The sequence below is a fragment of the Hordeum vulgare genome, chromosome 3H, assembly GCF_904849725.1.
Source record: "Hordeum vulgare subsp. vulgare chromosome 3H, MorexV3_pseudomolecules_assembly, whole genome shotgun sequence".
Taxonomy (NCBI): domain Eukaryota; kingdom Viridiplantae; phylum Streptophyta; class Magnoliopsida; order Poales; family Poaceae; genus Hordeum; species Hordeum vulgare.
The window spans coordinates 286,572,973-286,586,529 of record NC_058520.1 but is presented as its reverse complement, the minus strand read 5'-3'; positions in this window follow the sequence as shown (position 1 = coordinate 286,586,529).

The following is a 13,557-nucleotide window of genomic DNA, read 5'->3' as shown; positions in this document are numbered from 1 at the left end:
CTTCCGTCTTATCTTCCATGATTCCCTCACGGCTGGTGTAGTTGTTCCTTGGTGCTTGCACTCCTCCTCGTCATCTATGAAGCTCCAATAATACTATGCATGCACACAAGAGGAGTGTCAAGTAGTATACCATCCTCGAATGGGTCAAGTGAGCACGTGCAAATGAGATGATTCATCTTTATGTATGTGGAGTATATGTGGCATGTGTCACTTGACAAACAGACTCTTGTCATGGTGATGTTCATAGGATGCTCCACATCTTACCCTCCCCTTTTGGGAAAGATCCGTCCTCGGATCGAAATCCAGATCACAATGGGAAAGAGATGGTGTCGCCATGTTGAAGTAAACGATCACCAAGCGCTCATCATCTACAAGGTCTAAATAGGCACTCTCTAATGTCGCACCATATTGTAATTCCTTCGAAAGGAGCAAATACGACAAACACATTTAAAAACAAATGTGGGTAGTGTTAGTGCAAAACCAAGCATTCAAGCGGTTATTCACCGAACAAGGGTCATCATCATGCATAATATATGGTGTGACTAGGGATTGTGTCATGGCATGTAAGCATACAAATTGAGCACAAGCAAAGTCATCATGTGAACAAGCATGCAAAAGTGAGGTAGGGATGCTAATATGCTTGACAAGATAACAAGCATCTACCTGATGGTCATAGCAATCATGCACAAAGCAATCAATGAAAGGTATACGGTAGGCATATGAGTCATTCACAACACCAAATAAAATGAAATTTCTAAACACATGGGCAATCCAAAGTGCAATGCAGTCCAAGCATAATATGCATATGGTGTAGTGAAGATAGTGTGACACTCCACACAATAGAAAGAGTAATTGTTCATCATGTGCGAGGCAAGCAAGGTATGATAGGAACACTTAACCCACAAGTTGATAGTCATGGCACTATGCATAAGGTGCGAACCAAACATATGATAGGAACACTTAACCCACAAGTTGGATGCAACACACAAGGTATCTATGTCACGAGTCATGGCAATTTGGCTATCGTGTGTGCAAGAAATATCACTAACATGTGTACAACTAAATGATCCAGGATGACCAATATATATCATGGTGCAAGCAACACATGTAGTATGATCTACAGTATCCATGCTCAAGAAGGATGACACCTCAAAAGCATGTCCTTGTGTATTCTTCACAATGTCGAAACACAAGAAAGTGTGACGTAGAAGCTTGTTGTAGCGTGGCTCGCTCTCAAGGGCTCGAATGGCCAACTCACACAAAGTGGAGGTTGACATGTAGTTTAAGCATCCTACACATACATGCAACAAAGGAAATAATGTATGTGCATGGTAGACAAACACGTCATCCATCCTGACGGTTTTCTTCTCTTGCAAATAACCATTAGAGGCAAAAGTGCATGAACAATATGATGCAACAATGGTGATAGTCATGGCACTATGCATAAGGTGCAAAGAAGGAAGACAATCATGCTTCACATGAAAGATGTCAAAATCTCCAACAATATGAGAGAAATCAATGGGGGCAATCTCATTAACAAGATTAATAGCATTGTTGCACTCAATACATGGCAAATCATCTAGCAAGAAAGAGGCAACACATGGTGGAGACATATGAGAATATACAATGTCAATCATGTGTGAAGCATGACAATGGTTGTCATCAACCGCTTGAAAGGAGCAAGTATTAATCATCAGCGATGCAACATAAGCAAGCATAATGATCATGTCATGCAAACTAGTAGTGTGAAGATGAAACATACTAGAGGAAATCATGGCAATCATGTCATATGAGCAAATAATAGGCACAGACAATGCGCATGAAATATCGTAAGCACAAAAATAAAACATCTATGTATCATCATAAGCATGGGTCACCAAGCAAACGTGGCAATATCAAATAATATCTACATCTAGCTTGCAAATACACATACAAGTCATATAATCAAGTTTCATGTGAGATGCAAAGCATGGGTGACAAGTGCATGTCATCCAAATGGAAATGAGCATATAATGCAAAGTGAACATGGCAATATGGGCATAAGATTTGTAATGGACAATAACCGAACACCATGTGAGGGACATGTAGAATAAATGTGTGTAGTCTTTGCGCAATGATGGTAGGTACATGGTAAGCACTCCATGGTGGCACATGTATTTGTTGCTATCTAGAGCTTGTTTCTTCAACTCGTGCGCTTGCGAGGTTGACGAGGAACCATGTGTAACTACACAAGGAGCCACACGAAACAAAGTGTGTGTGCGTGGTAAATGTACACATCATCCATAATGATGTGTGATAATACCCAAGTGCAAGGAATCATCGTACCACTTTCCAAATATGGAACAAATAAGTATGGAGTGTCGAACCCACAAGGAGCTAAAGGTAAGATCAATATTCTCTAAAGTCCTATCTTCCACCGATATGACTCTACATACACCGAACTTGTGCTTCTATCTAGTAAGGAGCAATAAAATTGTGTTGTTGGTATAAAGAAGATAGCTTTGCATGATATTGGAGAACAAAAATAATAAATAGTTGCTTGCTACATAAAGTTAGAATATATTACAATATATTACAAATAGCGAGTGTGGAATAATGACGGTATGGTGTGCGGAATCATCCTACGCAATTACTAACAAGATCGATAATCATTCTTGCAATTTTATATGAGGGAGAGGCATGAGCTAACATACTTTCCATACCTGGATCATATGAACTTATGATTGGACCTCCTGCATGCATCTGCAACTACTAGAAATCATTAAGGTAAACCCAACCATAGTATTAAACATAGTCCCCTTTACTCCCATATGCAATAATCCCCTTGCTCGGTTGTAAGCTTCTGTCACTCGAACCCCCACTGTAAGCAAATCATGAACGTATTGCAACACCATACAGCGAGAATCCCTCACGTGTGCGCGGCACGGAGGTCACCGTAGGACGACACCAAAATAAAACATACACTCAAACCAATCAAGATCATCTATCAACCCAAGGGCAACATAAATCTACTAAAACATCATATGATGGCAACACATCATTTATTAATAATATGCAGCATGAAAACCCATGTTCAAGTAGAGGATTTGTAATTCCCAAGATGCGGTCCTATCCTTATTTTGGCTCGAGGGCCTCGATAGGGATAGAAGCACATGCCATCGTTTCACAAGAATTGATATCGTTACAAGTACATGTAAAGAGAAGATAATTATATGGAATTGGCTTACACTCGCCACAAGCTAAATCATGATAATCTCAAATACAATCATCCACAACAATCATCATACATGAAAGCAGGGTCCGACTACAAACGAAAACAATTGATAAAAGCTACATCCATCCTTGCTAATCCCAAGTTGTCGTCCTCGAACCCATCCTATGATCAATCAAGAATAAGAAGAAGAACTCTAAATCAAACAAGCATCGCTCTCACATGAAAGCATCGCATTGCATGTACCTGCAACTATCGATGTAGTAATCTGTGAGCCACACGGACTTAGCAATCTCATTTCAAAGGGCATCAAGAGTAGCAAAGCTTAATGGGTGAGCTATGGTTAAGTGGTGAGGCTGCAGCAAGCACTGAGCATTTATTTGAGTGGCTAACTTACGAGTACAATAATAAGAAGAGTGATCTACGCATAATCGGCCATGAAATAGAAATGATCAAGAAGTGATCCTGAACACCTACTTACGACTCAATCATAACCCCAACGCGTTCCTTTCTTGGTTCAAACCTTGCAAGAAGAGACGATCACGGTTACACACATGATTGGTGTATTTTGTCCGAATTTTGTTCAAGTTTGCTATGACCGGGTGCTAAACAAAATTTTCAAGTTGCGACATAACCTTGGGCACGGCTCTCAAAAGGATTTAACCCTGTAGGGGTGTTCCTACTCATCCATCACAAACTAGGCACAAACTTCTGTGGAAAGCCTCAACCTCGAGATAGTCCAAGTTACCCTCGGAATTTCAGTACACAAGACATTTGAGAAGAGTAAAATGAATCCAGAAAGACCGCCCGGTAGGCCAAATCCCAATAGGAGCCGTGTGTATCTCTTTCTCATGGCACTACCAAATAAGCCAGTGTACATGGCCTGATAGACATCTCCCAAGTTGCCCCGGGTTAGCCCCGCACAGTGCTCTATTTGAACCAAGACTCATGAGGAGCACTGCCCGGGTTGTTGATTAATTATCCATGGGGTCCGAAAAGTCCCTATGCAAGTTTTATTAGGTATTTGGCAAATGTAGTACCAGTGTTGGGCCTTGTCGGAAGAGTTTTATCCCATAAAAAAATCAAGTGTGTCCCCATAATAACCCCAACAAGCACGTTAGGAGTGCTCAATATGGAACATAACACCGGTACACAAGTAACTAGGGCAGCAAAGGTGGAACAAAACACCGAGAAAAAGGCCAAGCCTTCCACCTTTGACCAAGTATATATGTCCTTTAAATTAAATTGCAATAATCTTCTGAAAACCCAATGTATGCTTGTTATCACATGGAACAACCTACACCTGCAACTAGCAACGCCATAAGAAGGGCTAAGAAAGTGGTAACTTAGCCAAACAATGGTTTGCTAGGATGTGGAGGGTTAGAGGCTTATCATGGCATTTTGGGAGGCTTGGCAAATAAGTCGTAGCAAGCGAGATGTAGAGATAGAAACAAGACAACTAGCATGGTGATGATAGTAGTGGTATCCAGGGAAATGGTCATCTTGCCTGAGACCCCGCTTGGAAGAAGAACGAATCCCTAAAGAAGATGAACCAACGTAGTCAAACAAATCCTCGCACCTGAACGCTTTCGAAACTCTATCGATAAAAAGAAAATTCAGAAACACAAAAATAACACGGTAAACACGACAAAATATACCTGACATGATGCACAAACAAATATGATGTATGTTCATTTAATTATGCATGGCATGGCAAGATGTAGCAATCCAAAACTACTAATTAAGTGAAGTTCAATATGAAACAAGTTGCATATTGACGAAAGTCCATGTTCGAATCATTTAATTCACTCTAGTTTAGGTACACGAAAATATTAAATGTTATAAAACGTGGCAAGAGTTGAAGCATAAATAAACTATCTATCTAGAAATTTTAAATGAGGTCGGAAACAACTTAGAGTATTTCCAAAATGACCCCATATGTTAATTTCGAAATTAGTCCACATTTGAACTAACCGTATTTTATATTTTTTACACAGGAAAATAAAGTTCACCATGTTAATCTACGCATTTTTAAGGCAAATTATATATAACGATTGCATCGGAGCTACAGTTATTTAGTTATTAAATAAACCATTTTAACATGGCATTTATGCAAAATTAATACAAACAGGAAGTTTAACATTTTAAACATGGATGAAAGTTGTAAAATATTAATCTACACAAAATTTTAAACATTTTTCATATACAATTCATTTTGATCTGATGGACGGTTAATTATTTATGAGCAATGCAAAAACATGACATTTTGTACGTACAGAAAATTCTGGGCAATTGGATTAATTATAGTTGACCAGAAAAATACATACATGTGGAATGCAGTGCTCTGGGCAAGCCCAACAATAGATCTGGCCCAAAATGGCTAAGCGTTCGTGTGTGCAAAATAAAATGAAAAACTGGGGTACTTGGGAATCAAGCACGGGACCTCTCTATTGCGAACGAGATCGCTGACTAACACACACGAATCGGTCGGTGATGTTGGAGAGGATTCATCATGGAGCATGAACGATACAACGGGGCAGATGTATGGCTGTGTAAAACAAAATAAAACTACACAAAAACTGAGGGGCGATATTAGTGCCTCAAACTACTACGCCATTGCAGCTTGTTTGAACTAAAGGAGTGCACTACTCCTAATGAAACAAGGAAGACTCACCTTCTTCTCCAGTGAACACACATAGGTAAAGACAAAGAGAAAATATGGCGGATGTGCGGCTATGGACCTGTTGCAGCGCGGCCTTGCTCGTGCTAGGCCGGACGATGGTGTGAGGAGGTTCCTACAAGCTAAGAATCATGGTTATGAACTCGCATGGGAATCGGAGTTGAACTCAAATTTCAGATGGGATGGGAGACCACGCCAATGACTAGCGCGACCCACACCTCTCTGTCCGGACACGACATAGCCGTACAATTCCTAGCCGCATTCTACCGAAAGACAGAACAAAGCCTTATAATGTTACATCCCTTAGGGGGCCTAGTTTGGGCTAGCAAGACACTAGGGTAAGTTCCTGGGCCTAGTGGATCTTCGTCTTCCTTGCTGGGCTTCCTCTACTTCACCCGTGCCTTCTACTTCCTCTGCTTTGCTGCGCCGGTCTATGCTTGCTTCAGTACTAGCAGGGGTTCTGCCATACCCCCTGATGACGAACGGCTTGACCCCAAGCCATGGAACGAGGAAACTGTTGTCGTAGTGATTCGAGATCTTCCCAAGTAGCTTCTTATGGCGAGGATCCACTCCATTGGATCAGCCCTTGAGTGATAGTACGTTTGCGTTGTTGTCTCATGTGTCGTTGCAGTACATAGACAGGCACCAGCAGATGGTTATCATAAGCAGGTAGTTCAGTTTGAACAGGACAGCTGGGCAAGATCACCTTTTTGACTTGAGACACATGGAAAATAGGATGTATCTTGTTGTGACTGGAAAGCTCCAACTTGTATGCAACGTCACCTATCTTGCCAATGATCTTGTAGGGACAAAAAAATTGAAGGCCAGCTTATGATTAGCTCGGTGAACTACTGAAGATTGAACATAAGGTTGTAATTTCAGAAACACCTATTCACCCACTTAAAATGACCTTTCAGTCATGTTTTTATCAGACATGTGTTTCATCCTTTGTTGAGCTCTTAGAAAATGTTGCCTAACTCATGTTGTTACTACTTCCCTGTCAGATAGCCACTGTTGAATGTCATTAGGTACAATAGTATCACTAGCAGAAATTCCAACATATCTCGGAGTATGACCATAAGGACCTCAAAGGGTGATTTCCCCCACAGTTGAATTCCAATTGGTGTTTTACCAATATTCACACATGGACAACCACTTTCTCCACTTGGAAGGATGAGAGCTGATGAAACTCCTAAGATAGCACTCAATTTGTTGACTCACTCTCTCAGTTTGGCCTTCAGTGGCAGGATGATAAGAAGAGCTCATATTCAGCTGTGTACCAGTTCTATGTGTAAGTGTGTGCCCGAAATTGCTAGTGAAAACAAGATCTGTGTGAGAGACTATATTTTCAGGCATACCATGTAACTTGTAGACATGATCTAAGAACACCTCAGCCACTTTCTAAGGAGTGAAAGGATGTTTTAAGGGCATAAATGGACATATTTAGTGAACTTATCAATGACTACAAAAATGCAGTCAAACTACCAGAAAGGAGGCAACCCAGTAATAAAATCCATAGTAAAAGTTTCCCAAGCTTTAGATGGTATAGGAAGTGGAGATACAAGACCAGGGTATTTAACTCTGTGAGGTTTAACTTGCTGACACACCAAACAAGATTGTACCTTATCCTTGAGGAACTTCTTCATCCATGTCCATCTGAAAAGAGAACGGACCCTGTGGTATGTGACAGGAAACCCAGAGTGACCCCCAATAAGACTGTCATGAAATGCAAAGAAAATACTGGTTTGAAGATGAACATCATTTCTAATCCAAATACAACCTTTGTATCTGAGGAACCCTTGAAATAATTGAAAGTTGGGTCTAGCATCAGGAGAAACAACAAGTGCGTGCAAAAGTTCAGTAGCTTTATCACCAGAAGCATAGCTGGCCAATATATCACCCATCTAGATAGGTTGAGCTTTGGATATATGGAAAATTTGGTCATTGTGTGGTGTTCTAGAAAGAGTATCAGCAGCTGAATTTTCAACACCATTCTTATATACTATAGAATAGTTTAAACCCATGAGTTTAGTAAGATCTTTCTGTGGCCAGATAGTATGTAACTTCTGAACCTGCAAATGAACCAAACTCTTTTCATCAGTCCCCGTCGTGAATTGTTGGAATAGAAAATAAGGCCTCCATTGATCAACAACCAACAAAATATCCTGATATTCCTTTTCACATACTAAAAGTGCTATGTCCTTAGGGCCCAATGATTTGCTTACATAAGCTAGAGGGTGACCTTCGTGCATGAGAACAACTCCAATTCCCAAATCACGTGCATTCGTTTCTATAACAAAAGGCTTGTCAAACTGAGGCAGTGCTAGCACTGGTGCTTCAACTAGAGCATGCTTCAAGGTGTCAAATGTTGTATTAGTGACCTCATACCACACAAAGGGAAATCCCTTTTTGAGCAACTAAGTCAAGGGTTGACTAATCATACCATAGTGTCTGATAAACTTTTCTTAGTAGCCACTCAAACCCACGAAACCCCTTACTTCTTTCACATTAATAGGAGTTGGCCAACTCTCCACTGTTTGAATTTTGCTGCAATCAGTAGCAACCCCAGCAGCACAAATTTTATGGCCTAAATAGCCAATTTGTTCTTGAGCAAAGGCTCATTTGGTCAACTTCACTTTCCAGTGATCAGCCCTGAGAATGGCTAAAACCTCCCTAATATGAGCTAAATACTCCTTATAAGTCTTGCTGAAGATCAAAATATCATCAAATAATGCCAGTGTGTTTTGTGTGTTAACAGGAGCATGATAAGTATTCATTGCACCTTCAAATGTTCGAGGACCACTACTTACGCCAAAATCTAGGAATGAGAACTCATAGTTCCCCAAATGAGTTGGAATGTCGTCTTATATTCTTCACCTTCAGCCAATCTGATCTGATGATAACCAGCTCTTAGATCTAATTTAGTGAACCAAGCAGCTCCAGCAAGTTCATCTAGCAATTCATCAATCATAGGAACTGGGAATTTTCCTTTAATAGTTATGGCATTCGCCATTCTGTAATCAACTACTAATCTCCATTCACCACCTTTCTTTTTGACTAATAACACAGGTGACGAAAAAGGACTCTTACTGGGTTTGGTCATATCAGATTTGAGTAACTCCTTAATCTGCCTCTCCAATTCATCCTTAAGTTGGGGAGCTATTCTGTAAGGTCTCAAAGTGACAGGTCTGGCTCCAAGAATACGAGGAATAGTATGATCACAACTTCTTCTTGGTGGAAGCTCTATTGGTGCTTCAAACACATCAGCAAACTCTTCTAGTAACACTTGAATGTCAGGAGGAATTGGCACTTGGTCATCCAAATCATCAATGGATAGAGGAGCACAAACAAAAGGAGATTCTTTAGGAGGAACACCATGCAATGTGATGGTCTGCCCTTCCATAGAATAGGATATCCACTTGTCAACCCAATCAATATACATGGGACTATGGAGTACTAGCCAATCTAATCACAAAATACCATCATAAGTGTGAAGAGGCAACAACTTGATATTGGAAGAAAATTTAAAACTATTGCACTGCCACTAACAATCCAGAATTTGATGCTCGCATTGTATGGTGTCATAGAACTAATAATTAATAGAGTATCATACTTCATATCCAGGAATGAATGGGTGCTACCAGAATCTACCAAGAATTGCAGTGTATGTCCTTGCACCTCAACTGCTAACTGCAATACATGACCCTCTGGGTCTTTTCCTACAACAGCAGTAGACAAATTAATGGAATGCACTAAAGACTGGGTCTGTTGATCACTATCAGTATCAGATTCTGCAGAATCAGAGACTTGCAAAGGAGTATGGCACAGAAGGCTTCTTAGGAAAGGGCACACGGGTGGATGTATAAACCTCACCCAATTTTTCATGCAATAGGGCCAATTCATAAGCTGCATCCAAGTCCTTGGGCTTACGGAGTGCCACTGCCATTCTAACATGAGGCTTCAAACCATCTAAGAACCTTGTGACATAATGGAGATGATTTGGATTCTCTTCATATGTTGTTAGCTAATCATACAACTCAGCATAACGCTCCACATAATGCCCCATTGAATCAGTTCGAGCAATCCAAAACAACTTCCTGAGCAGAGTCTGATGCTGATTGCGGCTGATCACCCATGCAGTGCTGCACAAAATTCATACTAGCTTGCATTCGACATCCGTCTCTCGATCGCTTCCAACCATCGAGCTGCCGCGCCTTCAAACTGCACAGTAGCAAGAGAGAGCCAACAACTTGTTGGGGGTGTTCCATAGCTTGAACTGATCTTCACAGTGATTCTGCCACAACCGTGGACTCGGCCCATCGAATTTAGGCAGCTCCATGTGCAGAGGGAACAAAAAATATTCAGCGGCATAAAAAATGTGCGAATCACGGGGAGAAAAATTGTGGGGGGAGGGGGGAATCCGGAATCATGCGTACCTCTGGCCGGAGAAGGGACATAGAGACTATGTGCCTTCCCCCAGTTATCGTTGTTGATGCCAAGGGCGCTGGTCGAGGTTGCACCGCTACCGAGCCCAACCTTGCGCCCAGAGCCCTTGTCGTCATCCTTAGGAGGCAAATCTGGAGCCTCGATCTTGCTGAGATCCTCCAGAATTTGGTCGAGGTGGAGGGTGTAACGTCCATGATGCGACCCTATCCTTATTTTCATGCGAGGGCCTCGACAGGGATAGAAGCGCATCTCGTCGTTTTGCAAGAATGGATATCCTTACAAGAATATGTACTGAAAATATGAGTATAAGGAGTTGGCTTACACTCGCCACAAGCTACATCAAGTCCACATCAATACAACAATATGCAGTCATCATGTAGAAGAGCAGGGACCGACTGCGGACGAAAACAAACGATAAAAGAACGACGTCCATCCTTGCTATCCCAGGTCGGCGTCCTAGAACCCATCCTAGATTGAAGAAGAAGAAGAAGAAGAAGAAACTCCAATAGAACAATCATCGCGCTCAATTCAAAGTAACTCTTTACTTGTATTTGCAACTCGTGTTGTAGTAATCTGTGAGCCACATTGACTCAACAATCTCATTTCCAAAGGTATCAAGACTAGCAAAGCTTAATGGCTGAGGTATGGTTAAGTGGTGAGGCTGCAGCAAGGGACTAAGCATTTATTTGAACTGGCTAACTTACGAGTACAAGAATAAAAGAGGGGGATGGTCTATGCATAAACAAACGTGAACTACTAGTGATCAAATGAATGATCCTGAACACCTACTTATGTCATACATAACCCCACCGTGTCCACACGACAGAGACAATCGTGGTTACACACTCAGTTCGCAAGTTTTAATTAAGTTTACTTCAAGTTATCTAGAACCAGATGTTAAACAAATTTTCCAGGTTTGCCACATAACCGCGGGCATGGGTTTCCGGAAGATTTAACCCTGTAGGGGTGCTCCAACTAGTCCATCACAAATACCGCAAGCCGCATAGAAAGCCTCGATCACGAAACTCATGATATCCTCGGATCCCTTAGTGGAAAACATCAACTCTGAGACAACAAAAAGCATCAGCAGAATCCCAATGCACAAGATATTTCGCAAAAGGTAAGACTAATCCAGCAAGGCCGCCCAACGTGTTGATGAACCCGATAGGAGACGCGTGTCTTGTTCTCAGGACACGATGGATAAGAACAGTGTAGGGTGGCCTGATAGAAATCTCCCGAGTTGCCATGGATTTGCCCCGCAAACGGCTCTAGTTTGGACCAACACTCATGAGGAGCAGTGGCCCGGGGGTTGATTAAGTTTCCTCAGGTTAATTGCTCCTAATGTGGTTCATTAGTTATTGGGCAAATAGTACCAAAGTTGGGCCTTTCCAGACAAGTTTTAAACTAAGACGAATTATCAAGGGGGTCCCCATAACAACCCAGAACGTGTTAGGAGCGCTCAATTATGGAATATAACACCGGTAGCCGAAACCAAGCCTTCCAACTTTTACCAAGTATATAGGTGCATTAAATTAAATAGCAATTATATGGTGATATAACAAGGAACCCATGTTAACATATCGCAGCAATTGCACCTGCAACTAGCAATGCTATCACATGGTTAAGCAAGCGGTAACATAGCCAAGCAGTGGTTTGGTAGGTTGTAGAAGGTTGAAAGTTTCATGGCAATGTTGAGAGGCTGACATTTAACAGGTGGTAGGCAACGAGACATCACGAAAGAAACAAGACAACTAGCATGGCATTGATACTAATGGTATCTAGGGAAATGGTCATCTTGTGTGTAGTCCTGCTTGGAAGAAGAACGCATCCGTGAAGCACACGAACCGACGTAGTCGACCGGATCCTCACCTTCCGACACGCTTGTGGAACTCTATCAATACGAAGCAAACCGGAAATAAAAATCGACACACGATATTCACCACTGCACATGCACGACATGATGCACACCCTAATATGATGCATGGCCATCTCAATTATGCAAGTATTGGCATTCAATTCACAACAATCAAACACTACACATTAAGTGAAGCTCAATATGCAATGAGTTGCATATTGACGAAACTCCACATGCGAATTACTTAGTTCACTCCCGTTTAGGTACACGGCAATATTAAATGTCGTTAAACATGGCAAGGGATGAAGCATGTGATTAGACGTCATTCTAGTCGGTTTACACATATAGATCATTGCAAACGGAGCTACGACTACAAGATACATGCAACACAACATATTATGCCGTGAATGATACATGCATACAATTTTATAAAACACTCGCAAGTAGGATATGAAGCATGGGTCGCCATGGCAAACGAAAGGGAACCATGGCAAGAAAACGGAAACGATGCCATGGCAACGTTTCGGTCCTGATAACTTGATGAGGTACCGGTGTCAACGTCTTGTGAGCTTGAGCGTGTCATGCCACGAATGATGGGGTGATCCCGGTTACTGGGTTGGTATGTGCCGGAGGAATGATTATGGGGTACCTGCAACTAACATGGCTACTATGAAACGGACAACATCGCAACTCATACACCTATGCATCCGGTCCACGGGCATCATCTCAACGGGTATACCTTCGAAGCGTGCAATTCGGAGTGGATGGACTCGTTGCGGACGTAGTGGAAGTAGTCGTTCACGGGTCTTGGCGACGATAGTAGTACATACTCCGTAGATGTTTGGGGTCGTCGAGGATGTCGTGGAAGTAGATGTACATGACAATGATAGTGGTTCCAGCGTCGAGCATTGTGGTACTTGGTGCTTGCAGGGATCATTCGGACGAAACCCACGATGTGGACAGGAGGCAAACGACTCGACATCTCCATATATGCGGTTGACCAAGATGCTCGTGCTACAGGGAGCTTGTGACCACACCCACTCATATCCAATGGCAGCAGCGCAAGACAACGGGCTGCAACTTCGAGCTTCGGTAGGGGCGCGAGAGCTGCGGGTCGAGGCGGGGAAGAGCTGGGACAAATCGGCGCTGGAGCAGGCCCACACACACGGTCACGCGGTCAACGGCCATGGCATGACCTGCTTGGTTGTCCCAGACCGAAGCAAGGCCGACTGTGTAGGGGCGGTTGTGACCCGTCTTGGCTGATGCGAGCAAGGGGCGGCCAGATCGGGCCTCGTAGAGGCTACATGCACCTGCGGATCTTCAGCGACGCATAGAGGCGGGGTTGGGGCGGCGAAAGATAGGAGC